This window comes from Carica papaya, chromosome 5 (assembly GCF_054855325.1).
Source record: "Carica papaya isolate Zhongbai chromosome 5, ASM5485532v1, whole genome shotgun sequence".
In the NCBI taxonomy this organism is placed as follows: Eukaryota; Viridiplantae; Streptophyta; class Magnoliopsida; order Brassicales; family Caricaceae; genus Carica; species Carica papaya.
Window position 1 is genome coordinate 26155764 of NC_142313.1, and position 13909 is coordinate 26169672.

Consider the following 13909-nt stretch of genomic DNA (forward strand, 5'->3'; position numbering starts at 1 on the left):
GTATGATCGCTCATGTTTCATTCTGCGCTGCAAATACATACACTCTTTCTCTCTCCATCCTCTCTCCCATCATTTGTTTCCTTGTGCGTGCACTCTGCATCTCTCTTTCTCGTTCTAATATCAAGTAAAATGCCCCGGCACCGTGACTCACCTTTGCGAATGAACCAGCGGTTTATAATTGCATTCGCGCGTAACGCCGAACGACCCATCCGAAAAAAAATGGGTGCAACACGAGGACTTCCCAAGAGGTCACCAATCCGAGTACTACTCCCGCCCAAGCACACTTAACTGCTGAGTTCTGATGGGATACGGTGCATTAGTGCTGGTATGATGGCACCTGTTTAATTTCGCGCTGCAAATACGTACACTCCTTCTCCTTTCTTCCCCCTCCCGTCATTTGTTTCCTTGTGCGTGCGCACTGCACCTCTCGTTCTCGTTCAAATATCAAGTAAAATGCCATGGCGCAGTGACTCACATTTTCGAATAAATCTGCGGACTATAATTAAAGTCGCGCGTAACGTCGAATGGCACATCTCAAAAAAAAAATGAGTGCAACACGAGAACTTCCCAGGAGGTACCCCATCCTTGTACTACTTTCGCCAAAGCACACTTAACTGCGGAGTTCTGATAATCCGGTGTATTTGTGCTTGTGTGATAGCACCTGTTTAATTTCATGCTGAAAATACATACACTCCTTCTCCTTCCCTCCCCCCTCCCATCATTTGTTTCCTTGTGCGTTCACACTGCACCTCTTTTTCTCGTTCTAATATCGATTAATATGCCCCTGCTTCTTGACTCACATTTGCGTATAAACAAGTGGACCATAGTTCCAGTTGCGCGTAACGTCAAACGACCCGTCTGAAAAAAAATTTGTGCAACACGAGAACTTCCCAGGAGGTCACCCATCCGAGTACTACTCTCGCCCAAGCACACTTAACTGCAGAGTTATAATGGGATCCGTTGCATTAGTGCTGGTATGATCGCACCTGTTTAATTTCGTGCTGCAAATACATACACTCTTTCTCCTTTCTTCCTCCTCCTGTCATTTGTTTCCTTGTGCGTTCACACTTCACCTCTCATTCTCGTTCTAATATCGATTAAAATGCCCCTGCTTCTTGACTCACATTTGCGTATAAACCAGCGGACCCTAGTTTCAGACGCGCGTCACGTTGAACGACCCGTCTGAAAAAAAATTTGTGCGACACGAGGACTTCCTAAGAGGTCACCCATCCGAGTACTACTCTCGCCCAAGCACACTTAACTGCGGAGTTCTGATGGGATCCGGTGCATAAGTGCTGGTATGATCGCACCTGTTTAATTTTGCGCTGCAAATACATAAACTCCTTCTCCTTTTTTTCCCCTCCCGTCATTCGTTTCCTTGTGCGTGCGCACTGCACCTCTCGTTCTCGTTCAAATATCAAGTAAAATGCCACGGCGCCGTGACTCACATTTGCGAATAAATCTGCAAACCATAATTAAAGTCACGCGTAACGTCGAACGGCACATCTGAAAAAAAGAAAATAGGTGCAACACGAGAACTTCCCAGGATGTAACCCATCATTGTTCTACTTTCGCCAAAGCACACTTAACTGCGGAGTTATGATGGGATCCGGTGCATTTGTGCTGGTGTGACCGCACCTGTTTAATTTCGTGCTGAAAATACATACACTCCTTCTTCCCTCCCCCCCTCCCATCATTTGTTTCCTTGTGCGTTCACACTGCACCTCTCCTTCTCGTTCTAATATCGATTAAAATGCCCCTGATTCTTGACTCACATTTGCGTATAAACCAGCGGACCATAGTTCCAGTCGCGCATAACGTCGAACGACCCATCTGAAAAAAAATTGTTGCGATACGAGGACTTCCCAAGAAAATGGGTGAAATATAAGGACTTCGCAGGAGGTCACCTATCCGAGTACTTTTCTCGCCCAAGCACCCTTAACTGCGGAGTTCTGATAGAATCCGTTGCATTAGTGCTGGCATGATCCCTCATGTTTCATTCTGCACTGCAAATACATACACTCTTTCTCCTCCCATCATTTGTTTTCCTGTGCGTGCAATCTGCATCTCTCCTTCTCGTTCTAATATCGATTAAAATGCCCCTGCTTCTTGACTCACATTTGCGTATAAACCAATGGACCCTAGTTCCAGTCGCGCGTAACGTCGAACGACCCGTCTGAAAAAAAAAATTAATGCGACACGAGGACTTCCCAGGAGGTCACCCATCCGAGTACTATTCTCACCCAAGCACACTTAACTACGTAGTTCTGATGGGATCCGGTGCATTAGTGCTGGTATGATCGCAACTGTTTAATTTCGCGCTGCAAATATATAAACTCTTTCTCCTTTCTTCCCCCTCCCGTCATTTGTTTCCTTGTGCGTGCGCACTGCACCTCTCGTTCTCGTTCAAATATCAAGTAAAATGCCACGGCGCCGTGACTCACATTTGCGAATAAATCTGCGGACCATAATTAAAGTCGTGCGTAACGTCGAACGGCACATCTGAAAAAAAGAAAATGGGTGCAACACGAGAACTTCCCAGGAGGTAACCCATCATTGTACTACTTTCGCCAAAGCACACTTAACTGCGGAGTTCTGATGGGATCCGGTGCATTTGTGCTGGTGTGACCGCAACTGTTTAATTTCGTGCTGAAAATACATACACTCCTTCTTCCCTCCCCCCCTCCCTTCATTTGTTTCCTTGTGCGTTCACACTGCACCTCTCCTTCTCGTTCTAATATCGATAAAAATGCCCCTGATTCTTGACTCACATTTGTGTATAAACCAGCGGACCATAGTTCCAGTCGCGCGTAACGTCGAACGACCCATCTGAAAAAAAAAATTAGTGCGACACGAGGACTTCTCAGGTGGTCACCCATCCGAGTACTACTCTCGCCCAAGCACACTTAAATGCGGAGTTCTGATGGGATCCGGTGCATTAGTGCTAGTATGATCGCAGCTGTTTAATTTTGCACTGCAAATACATAAACTCATTCCCCTTTCTTCTCCCTCCCGTCATTTGTTTCCTTGTGCGTGCGCACTGCACCTCTCGTTCTCGTTCAAATATCAAGTAAAATGCCACGGCGCCGTGACTCACATTTTTGAATAAATCTGCGGACCATAATTAAAGTCGTGCGTAACGTCGAACGGCACATCTGAAAAAAAGAAAATGGGTGCAAGACGAGAACTTCCCAGGAGTTAACCCATCATTGTACTACTTTCGCCAAAGCACACTTAACTGCGGAGTTCTGATGGGATCCGGTGCATTTGTGCTGGTGTGACCGCAACTGTTTAATTTCGTGCTGAAAATACATACACTCCTTCTTCCCTCCCCCCCTCCCTTCATTTGTTTCCTTGTGCGTTCACACTGCACCTCTCCTTCTCGTTCTAATATCGATAAAAATGCCCCTGATTCTTGACTCACATTTGTGTATAAACCAGCGGACCATAGTTCCAGTCGCGCGTAACGTCGAACGACCCATCTGAAAAAAAATTGTTGCGATACGAGGACTTCCCAAGAGGTCACCCATCCGAGTACTACTCTCGCCCAAGCACACTTAACTGCAGAGTTCTGATGGAATCCAGTGCATTAGTGCTGGTATGATGCCACTTGTTTAATTTTGCGCTTCAAATACATACATTCCTTCTCTTTTCTTCCTCATCCTGTCATTTGTTTCCTTGTGCGTGCGCACTGCACCTCCCGTACTCGTTCTAATATCAAGTAAAATGCCACGGCGCCGTGACTCACATTTGCGAATAAACCTGCTAACCATAAATCAAGTCGCGCGTAACGTCGAAAGAATCATCTGCAAAAAGATGGGTGCAACACGAGGACCTCCCAAGAAAATGGGTGAAATATAAGGACTTCGCAGGAGGTCACCCATCCGAGTACTTTTCTCGCCCAAGCACCCTTAACTACAGAGTTCTGATAGAATCCGTTGCATTAGTGCTGGTATGATCCCTCATGTTTCATTCTGCACTGTAAATACATACACTCTTTCTCCTCCCATCCCCCCTCCCGTCATTTGTTTCCTTGTGCGTGCACTCTGCATCTCTCTTTCTCGTTCTAATATCAAGTAATATGCCCCGGCACCGTGACTCACCTTTGTAAATGAACCAGCGGTTTATAATTCCATTCGCGTGTAACGACGAACAACCCATCCGAAAAAAATAGGTGCAACACGAGGGCTTCCCAGGTGGTCACCAATCCGAGTACTACTCTCACCCAAGCACACTTAACTGCGGAGTTCTGATGGGATCCGGGGCTGTAGTGCTGGTATGATCGCACCTGTTTAATTTCGCGCTGCAAATACATACACTCCTTCTCCTTTCTTCCCCCTCCCGTCAATTGTTTCCTTGTGCGTTCACACTCCACCTCTCATTCTCGTTCTAATATCGATTAAAATGCCCCTGCTTCTTGACTCACATTTACGTATAAACCAGCGGACCCTAGTTCCAGACGCGCATAACGTCGAACGACCCGTCTGAAAAAAAATTGGCGCGACACGAGGACTTCCCAGGAGATCAACCATCCGAGTACAAATCTCGCCCAAGCACACTTAACTGCAGAGTTCGGATTGGATCCGGGGCTTTAGTGCTGGTATGATCGCACCTGTTTAGTTTTGCGCTGCAAATACATGCACTCCTTCCCCTTTCTTCCCCCTCTCGTCATTTTTTTCCTTGTGCGTGCGCACTGCATCTCCCGTTCTAGTTCTAATATCAAGCAAAATGCTACAGCGCCGTGACTCACATTTGCGAATAAACCTGAGGACCATAATTCAAGTCGCGCGTAACGTCAAAAGAATCATCTGCAAAAAAATTGGTGCAACGCGAGGACTTCACAAGAAAATGGGTGAAATATAAAAACTTCGCAGGAGGTAACACATGATAGTACTACTCTCGCCCAAGCACCCTTACCTACGGAGTTCTGATAGAATCCGTTGCATTAGTGCTGGTATGATCGCACCTGTTTCATTTCATACTGAAAATACATACACTCCTTCTCCTTCCCTCCCCCTCCCATCAATTGTTTCCTTGTGCGTTCACACTGCACCTCTCGTTCTCGTTTAAATATCAAGTAAAATGCCACGGCATCGTGACTCACATTTGCGAAAAAATCTGCGGACCATAATTAAAGTCGCGCGTAACGTCGAACGACACATCTGAAAAAATAAAAATGGGTGCAACACGAGAACTTCCCAGGAGGTAACCCATCATTGTACTACTTTCGCCAAAGCACACTTAACTGTGGAGTTCTGATGGGATCCGGTGCATTTGTGCTAGTATGATCGCACCCGTTTAATTTCGCGCTGCAAATACATAAACTCCTTCTCCTTTCTTCCCCCTCCCGTCATTTGTTTCCTTGTGCGTGCGCACTGCACCTCCCGTGCTCGTTCTAATATCAAGTAAAATGCTACGGTACCGTGACTCACATTTGCGAATAAACCTGAGGACCATAATTCAAGTCGCGCGTATCGTCGAAAGAATCATCTGCAAAAAAATGGGTGCAACACGAGGACTTCACAAGAAAATGGGTGAAGTATAAGGACTTCGCAGGAGGTAACCCATGCTAGTACTACTCTCGCCCAAGCACCCTTACCTACAGAGTTCTGATAGAATCCGTTGCATTAGTGCTGGTATGATCGCACCTGTTTCATTTCGTGCTGAAAATACATACACTCCTTCTCCTTCCCTCCCCCTCCCATCAATTGTTTCCTTGTGCGTTCACACTGTACCTCTCCTTCTCGTTCTAATATCGATTAAAATGCCACTGCTTCTTGACTCCCAATTGCGTATAAACCAGCGGACCCCAGTTCCAGTCGCGCGTAATGTCGAACGACCCGTCTGAAAAAAAATTTGTGCGACACGAGGACTTCCCTGGAGGTCACCCATCCGAGTACTTCTCTCGCCCAAGCACATTTAACTGCGGAGTTCTGATGGGATCTGGTGCATTAGTACTGGTATGATCACACCCGTTTAATTTCGCGCTGCAAATACATAAACTCCTTCTCCTTTCTTCCCCCTCTTGTCATTTGTTTCCTTGTGCGTGCGCACTGCACCTCCCGTGCTCGTTCTAGTATCAAGTAAATGCTACGGTGCCGTGACTCATATTTGCGAATAAACCTGAAGACCATAATTCAAGTCGTGCGTATCGTCGAAAGAATCATTTGCAAAAAAATAGGTGCAACACGAGGACTTCCTAAGAAAATAGGTGAAATATAAGGACTTCGCAAGAGGTCACCCATCCTAGTGCTACTCTCGCCCAAGCACCCTTAACTTGCGGAGTTCTGATAGAATCCGTTGCATTGGTGCTGGTATGATTGCTCATGTTTCATTCTCCGCTGCAAATACATACACTTTTTCTCCCTCCAACCCCCCTCCCGTCATTTGTTTCCTTGTGCATGCACTCTGCATCTATCTTTCTCGTTCTAATATCAATTAAAATGCCCATGCTTCTTGACTCACATTTGCGTATAAACAAGTGGACCCTAGTTCCAGTCGCGCGTAACGTCGAACGACCCGTCTGAAAAAAAAATTAGTGCGACACGAGGACTTCCCAGGTGGTCACCCATCCGAGTACTACTCTCGCCCAAGCACACTTAAATGCGGAGTTCTGATGGGATCCGGTATAACAGCCCCGGAAATTTTAAATGGAACTTTAAATTCAAAAATATCAAATGCGGAAGCGAGATCAAAATTTCAGTTAACATCCCTTACACCAAAACCAAAAACGTACTTAAAATATAAAAGATTAAACTAACTAAGAGAGAAACTCGAAAATAAAACTATGAGTATGACTACAGAGTCTCTAGGCATCCCCTTCGTCGTCCTCCTGCGGAACGGGCTCGGGAACCATGTTTTCCTGATCTAAAATGGTTAAATAAGGAGTGAGCTACACTAGCCCAGTAAGAACATCACGATATCTCACCGTCACGGAGGTAAAGGTGGGTAGAAAAACACAAAAGACCAATGAAGCATGATTTACAACAAATCCTTTTATTTATGATAAAACCTTTACCATCCACTTACCTCGGTGGAATTCATGAAACAATATAAGAAAACAATAACATTATCACAATCATGGAATAATATAAGCTGTAAAACATAGCACTTATCACGCCTTTTGTAATTCAATCATTATACAACATATCCTTTTCTCATTTACCAGCCTACTAGTATCCATGGGGGTCCATAGGGGTCCCGCTACCCGTTAACCTTTAACATTCATAATCAGTTTCCAGGGCCGTCCCCATACCCCGTCCGGTATGGGCGCCAAAACCATAAACCTCAATACCCCGTCCGGTATGAGGGTGAAACGGGCCGTCCCCATACCCCGTCCGGTATGGGCGCCAAAACCATAGGATCTCCATACCCAGCCCGGCATGTGAGACCACAATCCCGGTAGGGTTCCCTACGGACCCGGTCCGTCCACCATCTCTCAGGATATCTAGTCAGGCTGACCCCATCATATAATTATCAGTCTACACAAAATTTTTTTTTCCTTTTCCTCAATAAGCATCATCAATTCACATTTAAACAAGCAAATCGTAATTCATGTCAAACAGACAACATACAGTATCAGTTCTTCAGTCTTTCAACCCATAATTTATAAAACAGTAATATATGCACTCGAAACTATAAAATGAACACATCAAACCTCATAATGCATTTAAAGCTGTGAAACAGGCCAAATAACAGTAAATCATCAATCACACTAGACTCGGGCTCCATTAGCAGCCTTAAGCAATTTCACACATGCGTTAATTCAAGAAATACCGTTTTATCATTTTGAACTTTAATACCGTGATAGGAAATAGGGTGAGGGGTCCTTACTTGTCTTCGGGATCCGAATACGATTCACAGTGCGCCTACAGGCCGTCCCTAATTTTCCCTGAATTTTTCCTGGGGAACTGAAACACACTAACAGTACCTGCACGTGTTCCAAAAAAAAACCCAAATTAGGCCCAGGGCCTCTTTCGGCCCAAATCGCAACTCCGGCACGGCGGCTCCGCCGTGCTCCGGCGACGGCGGCGGCGAGTCGCCTCGGGATGGCTGTTTTCGGCCGTTTTCGGCCGAATTCGGCCACACTCGCATCGGTCCTTGTGAGAAAACAACCCTAGGGCCATCGGGGGGCCAAAAAATCACGGAAAAATGGAGCTTACCGGCGGCGGCGCTCTCGGGTGCGGCGGCTCTCCGGCGAGGTTCGTGTTTTGGTGATTCGGCTCCGGTCAACCTGTAGAGAAAAGAATGGTGATCACGGTGATATAAAAATTACATCGAACGGAGGCCGGGAAGGGCCTCGTCAGAGGCAAAAACCGAGAGGGGGCGCGGCGGCGCCGCTGGTCTTCAGCCGCGTATTCCGGCCGTTTGGCCGGGATTTTGGCTTCGATTTGGCCATAGGAGGAATCAGCGTGGAAAAATGAGTCGGGGGTATGAAATTTACCTCGATCGGCGGTCAGAAATTTCCTCGGTGCGGCGGCGGGTGGCGGCGGTCGGCCTCTGGTTCGTCTTCTCCGGCGAGCGGCAGGCGGCTAGAGTTTGTGGTCTGGTGTGGGGGTTCTATTTATAACCCCTTGCCTTTTGATCTCAGCCGTCCATTTTGTTTTAATCTGGGCCGTTCGTTTTTGATTGAATCTGGGCCGTCCGTGCGATTGTATCTGGACCGTCCGATCGTGCGATTGATCTGGGCCGTCCGATCGCGCCCATGCGGATCGCCAACGTGGCCCGTTCCAGAGCGACGTAGTCTTGCCACGTGGCAGGCCCCGGTTGGCCGGGACTGCTGACCGGGCCTGCTGACGTGGCTGCCGACGTGACTTTTTTTTTTTTTTCCTCGATCCGGGCGCTACAACTCTCCCCCCCATAAAGAAATTTGGTCCCCAAATTTGCCTCATTACTCTTGATCAAACAGATGGGGATATTGGGCCCTAAATTCTGATTCCAGTTCCCAAGTCGCCTCCCTAGGCGTGTGGTTCTGCCACATGACTTTTACAAATGATATTTCCCGGTTGCGGAGTATTCTGCTTTCTCGGTCCGTGATACTGACTGGTACTTCTTCATAAGACAAGTCCTCTCGGAGTGGAAGCGGTTCGTGAGCCAAGACATGAGAAGGGTCCGGATTGTACTTACGTAACATAGATACATGAAACACATTATGAACCCGGGAGAGCTCAGGGGGCAGTGCAAGTCTGTAGGCAGTGGTACCAATCTTGTCTAAGATTTCAAAGGGTCCAATGTATCTGGGGTTTAATTTTCCCCTCCTGCCGAACCTACTAATTCCCTTGAAGGGGGTGACTTTAAGAAACACCCGGTCACCTTTCTCAAAGGCCAGGTCTCTCCTCCGGGTATCGGCATAACTCTTCTGCCTACTCTGAGCTGTCTGGATGTTCTTCTTGATCTTAAATATCTTGGACGTGGTTTCTTCCACCAAATCCGGGCCAAACAATCTTCTATCGCCCACTTCCTCCCAACAAATTGGTGATCTGCACGGATGCCCGTATAGCGCCTCGTATGGGGCCATGCCGATGCTTGCTTGGTAACTGTTGTTGTAGGTAAACTCTATCAGGGGTAGATGGTCGTCCCAATGGCCCCCGGAGTCAAGGACACAAGCTCGGAGCATATCCTCCAGCGTACGGATTGTCCTCTCTGATTGTCCATCGGTTTGGGGGTGGAAGGCAGTACTAAGGGACAGCTTTGTTCCCATAGCTTGCTGGAAACTATTCCAAAACCGAGAAGTGAATCTGGGATCCCTGTCGGATACCACTGTTACTGGGACTCCATGCAGTCTGACTATTTCCCGGACATACATTCTTGCCAACTTGTCCAGAGAATCAGTCATTCTGATGGCCAGGAAGTGGGAAGACTTAGTGAGTCGGTCAACAATTACCCATATGGCATCGTGTCCCGATCGTGCCTTGGGTAGTCCCGATACGAAGTCCATGGTGATGTGTTCCCACTTCCACTCTGGAATCGGTAAACGCTGAAGCAACCCCCCTGGGCGTTGATGTTCTGCTTTGACCTACTGACATACCAAGCACTTAAATACAAAGTCGGCTATATCTCTCTTCATCCCATTCCACCAGAATCGAGGTCGCATAGTTTGGTACATTTTTGTACTTCTTGGATGCATGGCAAACCTTGAACTATGGGACTTTGTCATGATGTCTCTTTTTAATTCACTGTCGTCTGGGACACACATTCTGTCCTTGAAACGAATCAATCCGTCGGCAGAGATCTGAAATTCTGAGTTCATTCCCTGTTCTGCATCCTTCTTGCGGGTTACTAAGGCGGGGTCGATTGACTGGGCTTCCTTTATTCTTTGGATTAACTCGGGTTGGACTGCTAGGTGGCTCAAACATGTGGCCCTCTTCAGATCTCGCAGTCGAACCTGCTGCGTAGCCCCAATGGACCTGCATTCCGAAACCATTAGATGGGCTAGGGTGCCTGCACTCTTTCTGCTGAGGGCATCGGCTACTACGTTGCCCTTACCTGGATGGTATAGGATGTCACAATCATAGTCCTTGAGGAGTTCCATCCACCTTCTCTGACGCATGTTGAGATCCTTCTGAGTGAAGATGTGCTTCAAGCTCTTATGATCGGTGTATATCTGAAAGGTCTCTCCATACAAATAATGGCGCCAGATTTTCAAGGCGTGTATGATTGCGGCAAGCTCCAAGTCATGGGTAGGATAGTTCTTCTCATGATTCTTTAGCTGTCTAGACCCATATGCTATAACCTTTCCATGCTGCATCAGGACACAACCCAGGCCCAGATAGGAGGCATCACTATAAACTGTATACCCTCCTGATCCACTTGGTAGAGCCAGCACGGGTGCAGTAGTCAGTCGCTTCTTCAATTCTGAAAAACTCCTTTCGCAGTTCTCATTCCAATCAAACTTTGCATTCTTCTTTGTGAGTCGGGTTAGAGGGGCCGCTAGACTGGAGAACCCTTCGACAAACCGGCGGTAATAACCCGCCATCCCTAGGAAACTGCGAATTTCCTTAACTGTTGTCAGCCTTTCCCAACCAAGTACCACTTCAACCTTTTCGGGGTTCACCGACACCCCTTCCTTCGATATAACATGTCCTAGGAAGGCAGTTTGCTCGAGCCAAAATCCACACTTGCTCAACTTTGCATACAACTTCTTTTCCTTGAGTACCTGGAGGACTTGGGCAAGTTAATGAGCATGTTCTTCTCTACTCTTTGAGTAGACTAAGATATCATCGATGAACACGATGACAAATTTATCCAAAAACTCTCTGAAGATTCTGTTCATTAGATCCATAAAGATGGCCGGGGCGTTGGTTAGCCCAAACGGCATAACCAGGAACTCATAGTGTCCGTACCTGGTTCGGAATGCCGTCTTGGGGATGTCTTCTGCTCTCACCTTTACCTGATGGTAACCTGATCGTAGATCTATTTTAGAAAAGACCTGTGCACCATGCAACTGATCGAAAAGGTCATCAATCCGGGGAAGAGGGTACTTGTTTTTAATTGTTACCTTGTTTATCCTTCTATAATCAATACACAGTCTCAACGTTCCATCCCCTTTCTTTGCAAAAGTAACCCCGGCACCCCATGGGGAAATGCTGTGTCTAATGAAGCCACTGTTTTGTAGCTCAGTGATTTGTTTCCTTAGCTCTTCCATCTCGATGCGGCTCATTCGGTAAGGAGCTATCGAGATGGGTTGGGTTCCTGGCTGTAAGTCTATGGTGAACTCGACCTCCCTGTCCCCTGGTAGACCGGGCAGTTCATCCGGAAATACGTCTGGAAAGTCTCGGACTACTGGAATCTCTTGGATACAAACTTCCTTCTTGGGTTTACCTAGTTAGGGAAAATACAATATCAAGGCACTGAGAACTAAGAAGAAAAAGATTTGTCATTAGGGAAAAAATCAGTACCAAATAATTTTATTAACTTGTAAATGGCTCCTCGTTGGGAGGATTAAATACAATCTTTTTATTAAAGCAGTCTATGGTGGCGTGATACGCCGCTAGCCAATCCATTCCTAGGATTACATCAAAATCCCCTGTGTCTAACCCTATCAGGTCTACCCTCAATTTCCTATCTGCCATCTCCACGGCACATGCCCTGTAGACTACCTCTCCTAGCAATGTCTCCCCCCCAGCGGTAGATACAAGCAATAATGAATCAAGTCTATCAGGTGATACACAAATTTTGGAAGCAAGAACATGTGAAATAAAAGAATGTGATGCACCAGTATCAAACAAAATATGAGCAATGTGGCCAGAGATAGTATACATACCATGTACCACGTCCGGGTCTGCGTCGGCATCCTTCTGGGTAAGATTGTAAACTCTACCCTGGATTGGAGGCCTCCCTTGATTCTGGTTTCTAGGGCACTCCCTCGCATAGTGCTGGGCACTGCCGCATATGCGACAGGTGTTGTTGAGGCGGTAGCAGGGTCGGTCCCCATGATCCCTGCCGCAGTACTGGCAGATCTTCCCACGTGCTACCCCCATAGCCTGAGGAGGGGCCTGAACGGCAGGCCTGGGCCTCTTACTGGGTTGGACAGGCATGGCAGGCGCTGGCCTGCGGAGCGGGGCTGAGGGTCGGGAACTTCCCGCTAGCTGAGGGCGGGTGTCGAAGCTCCTTTCTATGATCTGCGCCTTTGCCAGGACTGCCGAATATGTCTCGAGCTCCATCACCAATAAGTGCTGTCTGATCGCCGGGCGGAGACCCCATTGGAATTTCCTGGCCTTTCGGCCCTCATCCAACAATGTCTCCGGGGCATGTCGGCCCAGCTCCAGGAACTTGTGGGCATACTCCGACACTGTCATATTACCCTGGACCAATTGAGCAAATTCTAATTCCTTTAAATGTTGGATGTGTTTAGGGAGATACTCTGCATGGAAGGCCGCTAGGAACTGCTCCCAAGTAACTGGTACAGGCAGGGTGGCCCGCTTGAGCTCCCACCAGCGTACCGCTTCCCCTACCAGCATGTAGGAGGCAATGGCAGTCCTCTGCTCAGGAATCACTCCCAAGGTCTCAAAAGCTCTCTCAGTCTCTGCCAGCCAGTATTGGGCCTCTTCGAACGAGGATCCCCCTGAAAAGGTAGAAGGGTTCAGTCTCCTGTACCTCTCTATGAAGGCGGGGTCGATCAAGGAAGGAGCGGGGTCCCGAGGTAGAAGGACTGGGACCGGCTGAGGGTGAACTGGGGGACCCTGTGGTGGAACCTGCTGATGTGGTGGGGGTACTGGAAAGTGCTGTGGCGGCGTCTGCTGGTACTGTGGCTGTGGTACCGGGTCGTACCGCGGCTGTGGTGCCGGTTGGTACTGTGGAGGAACAGGCTCCTGCCGGGGTGGTACGGGATCAGCCTGCTGTAGTGGGGGCTCAACCTGGGCTAGCGGAGGAGGTCCGGGTAACTCTCTTCTCTCCTCTTGCCTTCGCTGGCAGCTACGAGAGCCTCCACCATCTCATACAGTCTGTCAAGATCCTCCCGAAGCGAATTATCCTTAGCAGCTCGGTTTAGTGGGGGCCTTCCTCTCCTCATTCCCGTGTACCTGCATTCACAAGGAATGATTGAGTAACGGTATATCGGTGAGTATTTATCTAGGGCACTATCGTGTAAGGGATGGGTCCGAGGAAATGCGGCTCTGATACCAACTATAACAGCCCCGGAAATTTTAAATGGAACTTTAAATTCAAAAATATCAAATGCGGAAGCAAGATCAAAATTTCAGTTAACATCCCTTATACCAAAACCAAAAACGTACTTAAAATATAAAAGATTAAACTAACTAAGAGAGAAACTCGAAAATAAAACTATGAGTATGACTACAGAGTCTCTAGGCATCCCCTTCGTCGTCCTCCTGCGGAACGGGCTCGGGAACCATGTTTTCCTGATCTGAAATGGTTAAATAAGGAGTGAGCTACACTAGCCCAGTAAGAA

General features: G+C 47.6%; 13 pseudogenes; all 13 read right to left on the reverse strand.

Annotated features, from left to right (window-relative positions):
* Nucleotides 1-220: 220 nt before the first annotated feature.
* Nucleotides 221-339, reverse strand: LOC148256159 (5S ribosomal RNA; annotated as a pseudogene).
* Nucleotides 340-546: 207 nt separating this feature from the next.
* On the reverse strand, nucleotides 547-663 carry LOC148256160 (5S ribosomal RNA; annotated as a pseudogene).
* A 206-nt stretch (nucleotides 664-869) lies between these two features.
* On the reverse strand, nucleotides 870-988 carry LOC148256161 (5S ribosomal RNA; annotated as a pseudogene).
* A 205-nt stretch (nucleotides 989-1193) lies between these two features.
* LOC148256162 (5S ribosomal RNA) lies at nucleotides 1194-1312 on the reverse strand (annotated as a pseudogene).
* Nucleotides 1313-2189: 877 nt separating this feature from the next.
* LOC148256163 (5S ribosomal RNA) lies at nucleotides 2190-2308 on the reverse strand (annotated as a pseudogene).
* Nucleotides 2309-2517: 209 nt separating this feature from the next.
* Nucleotides 2518-2636, reverse strand: LOC148256164 (5S ribosomal RNA; annotated as a pseudogene).
* Nucleotides 2637-2842: 206 nt separating this feature from the next.
* On the reverse strand, nucleotides 2843-2961 carry LOC148256165 (5S ribosomal RNA; annotated as a pseudogene).
* A 209-nt stretch (nucleotides 2962-3170) lies between these two features.
* LOC148256166 (5S ribosomal RNA) lies at nucleotides 3171-3289 on the reverse strand (annotated as a pseudogene).
* Nucleotides 3290-3493: 204 nt separating this feature from the next.
* On the reverse strand, nucleotides 3494-3611 carry LOC148256167 (5S ribosomal RNA; annotated as a pseudogene).
* Nucleotides 3612-4171: 560 nt separating this feature from the next.
* On the reverse strand, nucleotides 4172-4290 carry LOC148256168 (5S ribosomal RNA; annotated as a pseudogene).
* Nucleotides 4291-4495: 205 nt separating this feature from the next.
* Nucleotides 4496-4614, reverse strand: LOC148256169 (5S ribosomal RNA; annotated as a pseudogene).
* A 563-nt stretch (nucleotides 4615-5177) lies between these two features.
* Nucleotides 5178-5296, reverse strand: LOC148256170 (5S ribosomal RNA; annotated as a pseudogene).
* Nucleotides 5297-5855: 559 nt separating this feature from the next.
* LOC148256171 (5S ribosomal RNA) lies at nucleotides 5856-5974 on the reverse strand (annotated as a pseudogene).
* Between the last annotated feature and the right edge of the window lie 7935 nt (nucleotides 5975-13909).